We start from the raw sequence: 15,156 nt of genomic DNA on the forward strand, positions 1-15,156 counted from the left end.
AGTGACGTGTGGAGCAGTGGAGTCACTCACTGCTGTGCTGTCTCTCTAAACGGGAACCGGGAAATCATGAGGGGGATGCACGGCACCTTACCGCATGACTGTCTGACACTGTCTCTAAAGCGTATGATACCCACCAGACTGGTACGGTTACCGTACACTAAGTGCACACTGAAGAGGTAGGAGGGGAGGGCAGGCGGGGGTCTGGGGGTGGGCAGAGTGCAGTGGTGATTGGCCATAAGAAGCGGTAGGCACGCAGTCCGGGGCTGTGCACTGACCGACTTGGAACAGAGTCAGAGAGCAGAATTTTCATAGTTGCGCACCTAAACCTTTTCTTTAGTAATTTATTTTTAGAGTGCACTCTTTATCTTTAATTTGATGCTCTGCTGAGCCAGGGAGCAGCTCTAGACATGAGGTTTATAATTAATGCAGCGCAGTTTACATATTTTGTATGTGTGTGTGTCTGAGTTTTTGTGTGTGTGTCTGAGTGTTTGTGTGTGTGTGCGTGTGTATCTGAGTGTTTTTGTGTGTTTGTGTCTGAGTTTTTGTGTGTGTGTCTGAGTGTTTTTGTGTGTGTCTGAGTGTGTTTTTAAGTGTGTCTGAGTGTGTGTCTGAGTGTTTGTATGTGTGTGTGTGCCTGTGTTTTTGTGTTTGTGTGTGTCTGCTTTCTATCTATTGGAGAAGTTTGCCTTTTCTATGAAATCCTCTTCTTGCTGTAGGGGGGATGACACCATAACTTACCGCACCGGGTGACACCAACCCTAGTGACGCCACTGACAATAGGGTATTATATCCATTTCAATGTGAGACAGGTGTGTGTGTGAATTGCAGTAGAAAGTTAACCAACACTGACATTTCACATCCACTAACATAAATGCCTTGTTTCCCCCTGTCACACAGGGTAATTCCAGGATTCCAAGGTCCTAAAAAATATTAATAAAGGTCCTTCTGATACACTAGAAAATAAATGTCCTTAAGAAAATTGTGACTACATAAAAGTAAAATGTTTTTGCATCATCCATTAAAAGAAACTGCTTATGCATATAGACAGTGTATTTAGGTAATAACATGAGTATACTGGAGAGGAGTTACTCCTGCTGAGGCAACCGGCTTTCCCTCATCCTTCCAACAGCTAGGTTTAGCACAATATACACAGCCGGAGCATATCGGATAAAAATAAATGTCCCCAGTGCATAAATCATGTATCCTTTAACACAGACAGTAAGTGGATCTATGTCTGTGCAGCAGTTGCACCCAGTACAACCTTACTCCTCGTTGGGTCTGAGGACTATATTACAAAACTGTGCTTACCTTCCGTCCTCGGCATGGATAAGTTGAATGGGGTGCCTGTAACTCAACCACCCCAATCACTTACCACAAAGACAAAATGTCCATATCCGGTAAATACGGTCAGGGTTTAGCTGCCTGCCCTGGCTGAAGTAAGTTATAAGCGACACACGTTTCACCCTTCAGTGTGTGCATATTGGCCTTCTTCCGGCTTGTGTTTGTACACCAAACAGTGTAATTCTATTTTGTCAATGGCTCCGCCCATAGAGGGTTAAAAATTTTTATTAGTTCCAGTGCTACTTATACTTTCTAATAATAAATATTGAAACAAAATGTATGCTTACCTGATTAATTTATTTTATGATGTTGAGAGTCCATGAGCCATCCCATGTGGGATTACAGGAGGAGGTGGAACACCCCACACAACAGAGCTTTAATCCCTCTCACTTTCCTATGATTCCTAAGTTATACATATGGCCAAGAAAAAAAGAAAATAAGAAGGAAAGAAAACACAGGGTAAAAGAAGTGCAACCAGGCACTGCCGCCAACTGATGTAGAAAATCAAGGGTGGACCTCGTGGACACTCACCCCCATGGAAGGAATAAATTCAACAGGTAAGCAAAAAATGTTGTTTTCTTTCATAACTTGGGAAGAGTCAGTGAGCCTTGACATTTGAGATCCCATACCCATGCTGTGACGTCCACAAGACCACTATGAAATAGTCAAGCTGTCAAGGTAATTGCAGAAGCTTGGTTAATTTTGCAGGGAGCTGAGAAATAGATACACATGGAAGAATTTTGTAATTCTTTAGTGGCTTAAAGATACAATTTCAAGGCCCTTACTACATACACATTATAAAGTAATCTCTCTTTAGTGTTTTTTGGTGCTGGACAGAGACAGGAGTACAGTTACCTGATCTATGTTTTCAGAAGAAACAACCTTAGGAAGGTAAGCGTAATGTATTCTTAATACTGTTCTTTCTTGATGAAAAAAAAAGGTAAGGAGAATCACAAGAAAGAGTACATTTAGCTCAGATACTCTTCTGGCCAAGGAAATAGCCAAGATAAAGAAGAAGTGTGCTTCCCAATTGTGAACACCCGGAAAGCTGAAATCATGCAATGATGGCATTTGGCCCAAATCAGAATGCAGAGATACTCCTTCCATTGCTAAGGCGCTTTGAATACCCTCTTGGTAATTGATGTAAGCCACTGCTGTGACATTGTCTGACTGAAACCTCAGAAAAGACTGCTGTCATAACAGGTGGAGAGTACTAAAGAGTGCACAGAGTTCCAAAATGCTGATCAGTAAACTCACCTCCTGAGGAGACTAAACTCCTGCATTATCCAGGAACCTCAGACTGCACCCCCACCCAGCAGGTTGACATCCACAATAATAACTACCAAATTGAGAGGTAGAAATGAGGCTCTCTGAATTAGTGATTGGTGAGTCTGCCACTAAGTTAGAGAATGTCTTCTCTTGGAATCATGCCTGATGAAACAGCCGTTTTGTGGCTGAGAAATGCGTTGCATTGATAGGGGGCACTACAGTTTTGCCCTCTATATCCACTGCTTGTTTGTTTTTACATATTTTTAATAAAGCTGCTTTTATTATAACAAGCTGAGTGGTAGCACCTGTTTACCTTTGGTTGTCACTGGACTGCACCTCAATACCCGGAGTAACCTACTTCTGTAGTGGGTTGGATTGTATTGATTCTCCTTGTGGGAACCAAAAGAGGGTTAGCTGGTATTCTGTGCTAAATATTTTTATCTTAATTGGACATTTAATAATAGATTCTTTAAAACTGCTCTCTGCTTTCCTCATTAATATTCTAGATTCTGGCATTTAAAGTTAGCAAAAATGCACACACACACACATACACATAGCATACACTTACACATGCAGATACACACACTACATAGCATACACTTATACATGCAGATACACAAATACATAGCATACACTTATACATACAGATACACACACACTACATAGCATACACTTATACAGGCAGATACAAACACACACTACACAACATACACTTATACATGAACATACACACACACTACATAGTATACACTTACACATGCATCTATTATCAAATTTGCTTTGTTCTCTTGGTATTGTTTGTTGAAGACAATGTAACCCCTTATTGATAATGATACCGCGATATTCTAACAAGCCTGCAGGAGGAAGGATGGGTCTAAGAGCGCTACAAGCTATTACAACCAGACAAACCCTCAATGACCAGCGACCTACAGGGTACGTCGCAGTCATTAAGGGGTTAAGTTTCGTCTTGACGTTTCAGCTTGTGTGTCTTGTTCAGTGGTGGTCGTCTTTCAGCCTTTCTTACCTTAGCCATGTCTCTGAGTATTGCACACCTTGTGCTTTTGGGAACTCCAGTGATGTTGCAGCTCTGAAATATGGCCAAACTGGTGGCAAGTGGCATCTTGGCAGCTGCACGCTTGACTTTTCTCAGTTCATGGGCAGTTATTTTGCGCCTTGGTTTTTCCACACGCTTCTTGCGACCCTGTTGACTATTTTGAATGAAACGCTTGATTGTTCGATGATCACGCTTCAGAAGCTTTGCAATTTTAAGAGTGCTGCATCCCTCTGCAAGATATCTCACTATTTTTTACTTTTCTGAGCCTGTCAAGTCCTTCTTTTGACCCATTTTGCCAAAGGAAAGGAAGTTGCCTAATAATTATGCACACCTGATATAGGGTGTTGATGTCATTTGCCCACACCCCTTCTCATTACAGAGATGCACATCACCTAACATGCTTAATTGGTAGTAGGCTTTCGAGCCTATACAGCTTGGAGTAAGACAACATGCATAAAGAGGATGATGTGGTCAAAATACACATTTGCTTAATAATTCTGCACTCCCTGTATAGTTCTGTAGAGTGTCACTACTGCAAAACATATATAGTTCTGTAGAGTGTCACTACTGCAAAACATATATAGTTCTGTAGAGTGTCACTACTGCAAAACATATATAGTTCTGTAGAGTGTCACTACTGCAAAACATATATAGTTCTGTAGAATGTCACTACTGCAAAACATATATAGTTCTGTAGAGTGTCACTACTGCAAAAAATATATAGTTCTGTAGTGTCACTACTGCAAAACATATATAGTTCTGTAGTGTCACTACTGCAAAACATATATAGCTCTGTAGAGTGTCACTACTGTAAAACATATATAGTTCTGTAGAATGTCACTACTGCTAAACATATATAGTTCTGTAGTGTCACTACTGCAAAACATATATAGTTCTGTAGTGTCACTACTGCAAAACATATATAGCTCTGTAGAGTGTCACTACTGCAAAACATATATAGTTCTGTAGAGTGTCACTACTGCAAAACATATATAGTTATGTAGAGTGTCACTACTGCAAAACATATATAGTTATGTAGAGTGTCACTACTGCAAAACATATATAGTTATGTAGAGTGTCACTACTGCAAAACATATATAGTTATGTAGAGTGTCACTACTGCAAAACATATATAGTTATGTAGCGTGTCACTACTGCAAAACATATATAGTTCTATAGAATGTCACTACTGTAAAACATATATAGTTCTGTGGAGTGTCACTACTGTAAAACATATAGTTCTGTAGAATGTCACTACTGCTAAACATATATAGTTCTGTAGAATGTCACTACTGCTAAACATATATAGTTATGTAGAATGTCACTACTGCAAACCATATATAGTTCTGTAGAATGTCACTCCTGTAAAACATATATAGTTCTGTAGCGTGTCACTACTACAAAACATATATAGTTCTGTAGAGTGTCACTACTGCAAAACATATATAGTTCTGTAGAGTGTCACTACTGCAAAACATATATAGTTCTGTAGCGTGTCACTACTGCAAAACATATTTAGTTCTGTAGAGTGTCACTACTGCAAAACATATATAGCTCTGTAGAGTGTCACTACTGCAAAACATATATAGCTCTGTAGAGTGTCACTACTGCTAAACATATATAGTTCTGTGTAGTGTCACTACTGCAAAACATATATAGTTCTGTAGAATGTCACTACTGCAAAACATATATAGTTCTGTAGAGTGTCACTACTGTGAAACAGATATAGTTCTGTAGAGTTTCACTACTGCAAAACATATATAGTTCTGTAGATTGTCACTACTGCTAAACATATATAGTTCTGTAGAATGACACTACTGCTAAACATATATAGTTCTGTAGTGTCACTACTGCTAAACATATATAGTTATGTAGAGTGTCACTACTGCAAAACATATATAGTTATGTAGAGTGTCACTACTGCAAAACATATATAGTTATGTAGCGTGTCACTACTGCAAAACATATATAGTTCTATAGAATGTCACTACTGTAAAACATATATAGTTCTGTGGAGTGTCACTACTGTAAAACATATAGTTCTGTAGAATGTCACTACTGCTAAACATATATAGTTCTGTAGAATGTCACTACTGCTAAACATATATAGTTATGTAGAATGTCACTACTGCAAACCATATATAGTTCTGTAGAATGTCACTCCTGTAAAACATATATAGTTCTGTAGAATGTCACTACTGTAAAACATATATAGTTCTGTAGCGTGTCACTACTACAAAACATATATAGTTCTGTACAGTGTCACTACTGCAAAACATATATAGTTCTGTAGAGTGTCACTACTGCAAAACATATATAGTTCTGTAGCGTGTCACTACTGCAAAACATATTTAGTTCTGTAGAGTGTCACTACTGCAAAACATATATAGCTCTGTAGAGTGTCACTACTGCAAAACATATATAGCTCTGTAGAGTGTCACTACTGCTAAACATATATAGTTCTGTGTAGTGTCACTACTGCAAAACATATATAGTTCTGTAGAATGTCACTACTGCAAAACATATATAGTTCTGTAGAATGTCACTACTGCTAAACATATGTAGTTCTGCAGAATGTCACTACTGCAAAACATATATAGTTCTGTAGAATGTCACTACTGCAAAACATATACAGTTCTGTAGAATGTCACTACTGCAAAACATATATAGTTCTGTAGTGTCACTACTGCAAAACATATACAGTTCTGTAGAATGTCACTACTGCAAAACATAAAAAGTTCTGTAGAGTGTCACTACTGCAAAACATATAAAGTTCTGTAGAGTGTCACTTCTGCAAAACATATATAGTTCTGTAGTGTCACTACTGCAAAACATATATAGTTCTATAGAATGTCACTACTGTAAAACATATATAGTTCTGTAGTGTCACTACTGCAAAACATATATAGTTCTATAGAATGTCACTACTGTAAAACATATATAGTTCTGTAGAGTGTCACTACTGTAAAACATATATAGTTCTGTAGAGTGTCTCTACTGCAAAACATATATAGTTCTGTAGAATGTCACTACTGTAAAACATATATAGTTCTGTAGAGTGTCTCTACTGCAAAACATATATAGTTATGTAGAATGTCACTACTGCAAAACATATATAGTTCTGTAGAATGTCACTACTGTAAAACATATATAGTTCTGTAGAGTGTCTCTACTGCAAAACATATATAGTTATGTAGAATGTCACTACTGCAAAACATATATAGTTCTGTAGAGTGTCACTACTGCTAAACATATATAGTTCTGTAGAATGTCACTACTGTAAAACATATAATTCTGTAGAGTGTCTCTACTGCAAAACATATAATTCTGTAGAATGTCACTGCTGCAAAACATATATAGTTCTGTTGAATGTCTCTACTGCAAAACATATATAGTTCTGTAGAATGTCACTACTGCTAAACATATATAGTTCTGTAGTGTCACTACTGCTAAACATATAGTTCTGTAAAATGTCACTACTGCAAACCATATATAGTTCTGTAGAATGTCACTACTGCAAACCATATATAGTTCTGTAGAATGTCACTCCTGTAAAACATATATAGTTCTGTAGAATGTCACTACTGTAAAACATATATAGTTCTGTAGCGTGTCACTACTACAAAACATATATAGTTCTGTAGAGTGTCACTACTGCAAAACATATATAGTTCTGTAGATTGTCACTACTGCAAAACATATATAGTTCTGTAGAGTGTCACTACTGCTAAACATATATAGTTCTGTAGAATGTCACTACTGCAAAACATATATAGTTCTGTTGAATGTCTCTACTGCAAAACATATATAGTTCTGTAGAATGTCACTACTGCTAAACATATATAGTTCTGTAGTGTCACTACTGCTAAACATATATAGTTCTGTTGAATGTCACTACTGCAAAACATATATAGTTCTGTAGAATGTCACTACTGCTAAACATATATAGTTCTGTAGTGTCACTACTGCTAAACATATATAGTTCTGTTGAATGTCACTACTGCAAAACATATATAGTTCTGTAGAGCGTCACTACTGCAAAACATATATAGTTCTGTAGAGTGTCACTACTGCTAAACATATATAGTTCTGTAGAATGTCACTACTGTAAAACATATATAGTTCTGTAGTGTCACTACTGATAAACATATATAGTTCTGTAGAATGTCACTACTACAAAACATATATAGTTCTGTAGAATGTCACTACTGCAAAACATATATAGTTCTGTAGAGTGTCACTATTGCAAAATATATATAGTTCTGTAGAGCGTCACTACTGCAAAACATATATAGTTCTGTAGAGTGTCACTACTGCTAAACATATATAGTTCTGTAGAATGTCACTACTGTAAAACATATATAGTTCTGTAGTGTCACTACTGATAAACATATATAGTTCTGTAGAATGTCACTACAGCAAAACATATATATTTCTGTACAGTGTGACTATTGCAAAACATATATAGTTCTGTAGAGTGTCACTACTGCAAAACATATATAGTTCTGTAGAATGTCACTACTGCAAAACATATATAGTTCTGTAGAGTGTCACTATTGCAAAATATATATAGTTCTGTAGATTGTCACTACTGCAAAACATATATAGTTCTGTAGTGTCACTACAGCAAAACATATATAGTTCTGTAGAGTGTCACTACTGCAAAACATATATAGCTCTGTAGAGTGTCACTACTGCAAAACATATATAGTTCTGTAGAATGTCACTACTGCTAAACATATACAGTTCTGTAGAGTGTCACTACTGCAAAACATATATAGTTCTGTAGAATGTCACTACTGCTAAACATATATAGTTCTGTAGAATGTCACTACTGCAAAACATATATAGTTCTGTAGAGTGTCACTACTGCAAAACATATATAGTTCTGTAGAGTGTCACTACTGTAAAACATAGTTCTGTAGAATGTCACTACTGCTAAACATATATAGTTCTGTAGAATGTCACTACTGCTAAACATATATATTTCTGTAGTGTCACTACTGCAAAACATATATGGTTATGTAGAGTGCCACTACTGCAAAAACATAATTTATGCTTACCTGATAAATTTATTTCTCTTGTAGTGTGTTCAGTCCACGGGTCATCCATTACTTATGGGATATATTCTCCTTCCCAACAGGAAGTTGCAAGAGGATCACCCAAGCAGAGCTGCTATATAGCTCCTCCCCTCACATGTCATATCCAGTCATTCGGCCGAAACAAGACGAGAAAGGAGAAACTATAGGGTGCAGTGGTGACTGGAGTTATAATTTAAAATTTAGAACCTGCCTCAAAAAGACAGGGCGGGCCGTGGACTGAACACACTACAAGAGAAATAAATTTATCAGGTAAGCATAAATTATGTTTTCTCTTGTTAAGTGTGTTCAGTCCAGGGGTCATCCATTACTTATAGGATACCAATACCAAAGCTAAAGTACACGGATGATGGGAGGGACCAGGCAGGAACATTAAACAGAAGGAACCACTGCCTGTAGAACCTTTCTCCCAAAAACAGCCTCCGAAGAAGCAAAAGTGTCAAATTTGTAAAATTTGGAAAAAGTATGAAGTGAAGACCAAGTTGCAGCCTTGCAAATCTTTTCAACAGAGGCCTCATTCTTAAAGGCCCAGGTGGAAGCCACAGCTCTAGTGGAATGAGCTGTAATTTTTTCAGGAGGCTGCTGTCCAGCAGTCTCATAGGCTAAGCGTATTATGCTACGAAGCCAAAAAGAAAGAGAGGTAGCCGAAGCCTTTTGACCTCTCCTCTGTCCAGAGTAAACGACAAACAGAGAAGAAGTTTGTCGAAAATCTTTAGTTGCCTGTAAGTAGAACATCAGGGCACAGACCACGTCTAGATTATGCAAAAGACGTTCCTTCTTTGAAGAAGGATTAGGACATAACGATGGAACAACAATCTCTTGATTGATATTCCTGTTAGAAACAACCTTAGGTAAAAACCCAGGTTTAGTACGCAGGACTACCTTGTCTGAATGAAAGACCAGATAAGGAGAATCACAATGTAAGGCAGATAACTCAGAGACTCTTCGAGCCGAGGAAATAGCCATCAAAAACAGAACTTTCCAAGATAAAAGCTTAATATCAATGGAATGAAGGGGTTCAAACGGAACACCCTGAAGAACTTTAAGAACCAATTTCAAGCTCCACGGAGGAGCAACAGTTTTAAACACATGCTTAATCCTAGCCAAAGCCTGACAAAAAGCCTGGACGTCTGGATTCTCTGCCAGACGCTTGTGTAAAAGAATAGACAGAGCAGAAATCTGTCCCTTTAGAGAACTAGCGGATAAGCCCTTTTCTAAACCCTCTTGTAGAAAAGACAATATCCTAGGAATCCTAACCTTACTCCATGAGTAACTCTTGGATTCACACCAATATAAATATTTACGCCATATCTTGTGGTAAATTTTTCTGGTAACAAGTTTCCGAGCCTGTATTAATGTATCAATAACCGAATCCGAAAACCCACGCTTTGATAGAATCAAGCGTTCAATTTCCAAGCAGTCAGCCTCAGAGAAATTAGGTTTGGATGGTTGAAAGGACCCTGGATTAGAAGGTCCTGCCTCAGGGGTAGAGACCATGGTGGACAGGACGACATGTCCACTAGGTCTGCATACCAGGTCCTGCGTGGCCACGCAGGCGCTATCAGAATCACAGATGCTCTCTCCTGTTTGATCCTGGCAATCAGTCGAGGTAGCAACGGAAAGGTGGAAATACATAAGCTATGTTGAAAACCCAAGGGGCTGCTAGTGCATCTACCAGCACCGCACCCGGGTCCCTGGACCTGGATCCGTAACAAGGAAGCTTGGCGTTTTGGCGAGATGCAATGAGATCCAGATCCGGTTTGCCCCAACAACGAATCAGTTGAGCAAATACCTCCGGATGAAGTTCCCACTCCCCCGGATGAAAGGTCTGTCGACTTAGAAAATCCGCCTCCCAGTTCTCCACGCCTGGGATGTAGATCGCTGACAGATGGCAAGAGTGAGACTCTGCCCAGCGAATTATCTTCGAGACCAACATCGCTAGGGAACTCCTGGTTCCCCCTTGATGATTGATGTAAGCCACAGTCGTGATGTTGTCCGACTGAAATCTGATGAACCTCAGTGTTGCTAACTGAGGCCAAGTTAGAAGAGCATTGAATATTGCTCTTAATTCTAGAATGTTTATCGGGAGGAGTCTCTCCTCCTGAGTCCACGATCCCTGAGCCTTCAGGGAGTTCCAGACTGCTCCCCAGCCTAGTAGGCTGGCATCTGTTGTTACAATCGTCCAATCTGGTCTGCGAAAAGTCATTCCTTTGGACAGATGAACCCTTGACAACCACCAGAGAAGAGAATCTCTGGTCTCCTGGTCCAGATTTAGCAAAGGGGACAGATCTGAGTAATCCCCGTTCCATTGACTTAGCATGCATAGTTGCAGCGGTCTGAGATGTAGACGCGCAAATGGCACTATGTCCATTGCCGCGACCATTAAGCCGATTACTTCCATGCACTGAGCTACTGATGGGCTTGGAATGGAGTGAAGGACACGGCAAGCATTGAGAATCTTTGATAACCTGGACTCCGTCAGGTAAATCTTCATCTCTACAGAATCTATAAGAGTCCCTAGAAAAGGGACCCTTGTGAGTGGTAACAGAGAACTCTTCTCTACGTTCACTTTCCACCCATGCGACCTCAGAAATGCTAGAACTATCTCTGTATGAGACTTTGCATTTTGAAAACTTGACGCTTGTATCAGAATGTCGTCTGGGTACAGAGCCACCGCTATGCCTCGTGGTCTTAGTACCGCCAGAAGTGAGCCCAGAACCTTTGTAAAAATTCTCGGGGCTGTAGCTAACCCGAAGGGAAGAGCTACAAACTGGTAATGCCTGTCTAGAAAGGCAAACCTTAGGTACCGATAATGATCTTTGTGAATCGGTATGTGAAGGTAGGCATCCTTTAAGTCCACTGTGGTCATATATTGACCCTCTTGGATCATGGGTAGGATGGTCCGAATGGTTTCCATCTTGAACGACGGAACCCTTAGGAATTTGTTTAAGATTTTTAAGTCTAAGATTGGTCTGAAAGTTCCCTCTTTCTTGGGAACCACAAACAGATTTGAATAAAACCCTTGCCCCTGTTCCGTTTGCGGAACTGGGTGGATCACTCCCATCACTAAGAGGTCTTGTACACATTGTAGAAATGCCTCTTTCTTTACTAGGTTTGTTGATAACCTTGACAGATGAAACCTCCCTTGTGGAGGAGAAGTTTTGAAATCCAGAAGGTATCCCTGAGATATAATCTCCAACGTCCAGGGATCCTGTACATCTCTTGCCCAAGCCTGGGCGAAGAGAGAAAGTCTGCCCCCCACTAGATCCGTCTCCGGAAAGGGGGCCCTGTCTTCATGCTGTCTTAGGGGCGGAAGTAGGCTTTCTGGCCTGCTTGCCCTTGTTCCATGACTGGTTGCCTTTCCAACCCTGTCTGTAACGAGCAGTAGTTTCTTCCTGTTTTGGAGCGGAGGAAGTTGATGCTGCTCCTGCCTTGAAATTACGAAAGGCACGAAAATTAGACTGTTTGGCCTTTGATTTGGCCCTGTCCTGAGGAAGGGTGTGGCCCTTACCTCCAGTAATGTCAGCAATAATTTCCTTCAAGCCGGGCCCGAATAAGGTCTGCCCTTTGAAAGGAATATTTAGTAGTTTAGACTTAGAAGTTACATCTGCTGACCAGGATTTAAGCCATAGCGCTCTGCGCGCCTGTATGGCGAATCCAGAATTCTTAGCCGTAAGTTTGGTTAAATGCACTACGGCATCCGAAACAAACGCATTAGCCAGCTTAAGGGTTCTAATCTTGCTCAAAGATTCATCCAATGGTGCTGTGCGAATCACCTCTTCCAGAGACTAAAACCAGAATGCCGCTGCAGCAGTGACAGGCGCAATGCATGCAAGAGGCTGTAATATAAAACCTTGTTGAACAAACATTTTCTTAAGGTAACCCTCTAATTTTTTATCCATTGGATCTGAGAAAGCACAGCTATCCTCCACCGGGATAGTGGTACGCTTTGTTAAAGTAGAAACTGCTCCCTCCACCTTAGGGACCATCTGCCATAAGTCTCGTGTGGTGGCGTCTATAGGGAACATTTTTCTAAATATCGGAGGAGGGGAAAAAGGCACACCGGGTCTATCCCACTCCTTGCTAATAATCTCTGTAAGCCTCTTTGGTATAGGAAAAACGTCAGTACACACCGGTACCGCATAGTATTTATCCAGCCTACATAATTTCTCTGGGATTGCCACCGTGTCACAATCATTCAGAGCCGCTAACACCTCCCCTAGCAACACGCGGAGGTTCTCAAGCTTAAATTTAAAATTTGAAATTTCTGAATCCGGTCTCCCCGAATCAGAACCGTCACCCACAGAATGAAGCTTTCCGTCCTCATGTTCTGCAAATTGTGACGCAGTATCAGACATGGCTCTCGTGTCATCGGCGCGCTCTGTCCTTAACCCAGAGCTGTCGCGCTTGCCTCTTAACTTGGGCATATTGTATAATACTTCTTTCATAACATTAGCCATATCATGTAAAGTGATTTGTAAGGGCCTTGATGTACTTGGCGCCTCAATCTTACGCACCTCCCGAGCGGGAGACGAAGGTACTGACACGTGAGGAGAGTTAGACGGCATAACTTCCCCCTCGTTGTCTGGTGATAATTTCTTTATCGGTACAGATTGACTTTTATTCAAAGTAATATCAATACAATTGGTACACATATTTATATTGGGCTCCACATCGGCTTTTAAACATAATGAACAAGCAGATTCCTCTGTATCAGACATGTTTAAACAGACTAGCAATGAAGCTAGCAAGCTTGGAAATTACTTCAATAAGTTTACAAGCAATATAAAAAACGCTGCAGCGCTTTTTTTAAAAAACACAATTGAATAACAAAGAACTAGTTCAGTTATAGTCAACAATTCTTTAAATGTATTAATTAGCAGAGGATTGCACCCATTAGCAAAAGGGTGATTAACCCCTCAGTACCCAAAAAACGGATATCAAATTAAGATTTAACGCTTTTATCACAGTCAAACACACTGTCACAGGTCTGCTGTGACTGATTACCTCCCTCAAAAACGAATTTTGAAGATCCCTGAGCTCTCTGGAGACGTCCTGGATCAAAGAGGAAGAAGCAGGAAGACTGTGCTAGAATTTTAACTGCGCAACAAGGCGCTAAAAAAGGTCCCTCCCACTCCTATTACAACAGTGGGAGACCTGATATAACGGTTTCTATGCAGAAATATACGTTAGCCGTGTGGAAAAAAATCATGCCCAAAAAGATTTATCAACAAAGTACCTCACAAAACGATTAACATGCCAGTAAACGTTTTTAAAAAACAACATTTCAGATGCTGTGTAAAGTTATTACTAAGCCTGCTACCAGTCGCTTCTACTGCAGTTAAGGCTCACACATTATATCAGTATTAACAGAATTTTTTCAGTCAAATTCTAGTCCCTAGAAAATAACTCTACTGTGCATACATTTATCAGCCTGATACCAGTCACTACTACTGCATTTAAGGCTGTACTTACATCATATGGGTAACAGCAGTGTTTTCTTAGTCAATTCCATTCCCAGAAAATATTGTACTGCACATACCTCATTTGCGGGAGACCCCGCATGCTATTCCCATTTTCTGAAGTTACCCCACTCCTCAGAATGTCGAGAACAGCCAGTGGATCTTAGTTACGCCTGCTAAGATCATAGAAAACGCAAGCAGTTTCTTCTTCCAAATACCGCCTGAGATAGAAAAACAGCACACTCCGGTGCCATTTAAAATAACAAACTTTTGATTGAAGAATAATTAAGTAAAAACTCCAGCTCCTCTCGCGACCTCCTTCTTTGTTGAGGGTTGCAAGAGAATGACTGGATATGACATGTGAGGGGTGGAGCTATATAGCAGCTCTGCTTGGGTGATCCTCTTGCAACTTCCTGTTGGGAAGGAGAATATATCCCATAAGTAATGGATGACCCGTGGACTGAACACACTTAACAAGAGAAACATATATAGTTCTGTAGAATGTCACTACTGCTATACATATATAGTTCTGTAGAGTGTCACTAATGCTAAACATATATAGTTCTGTAGAGTGTCACTACTGCAAAACATATATAGTTCTGTAGAGTGTCACTACTGCTAAACATATATAGTTCTGTGGAGTGTTACTACTGTAAAACATATATAGTTCTGTAGAGTGTCACTACTGCAAAACATATATAGTTCTGTAGAATGTCACTACTGCAAAACATATATAGTTCTGTAGAGTGTCACTACTGCAAAACATATATAGTTCTGTAGAGTGTCACTACTGCAAAACATATATAGTTCTGTAGAATGTCACTACTGCTAAACATATATAGTTCTGTAGAATGTCACTACTGCAAAACATATATAGTTCTGTAGAGTGTCACTACTGCAAAACATATATAGTTCTGTAGAATGTCACTAC

This window comes from Bombina bombina, chromosome 1, assembly GCF_027579735.1.
Source record: "Bombina bombina isolate aBomBom1 chromosome 1, aBomBom1.pri, whole genome shotgun sequence".
Classification (NCBI taxonomy): domain Eukaryota; kingdom Metazoa; phylum Chordata; class Amphibia; order Anura; family Bombinatoridae; genus Bombina; species Bombina bombina.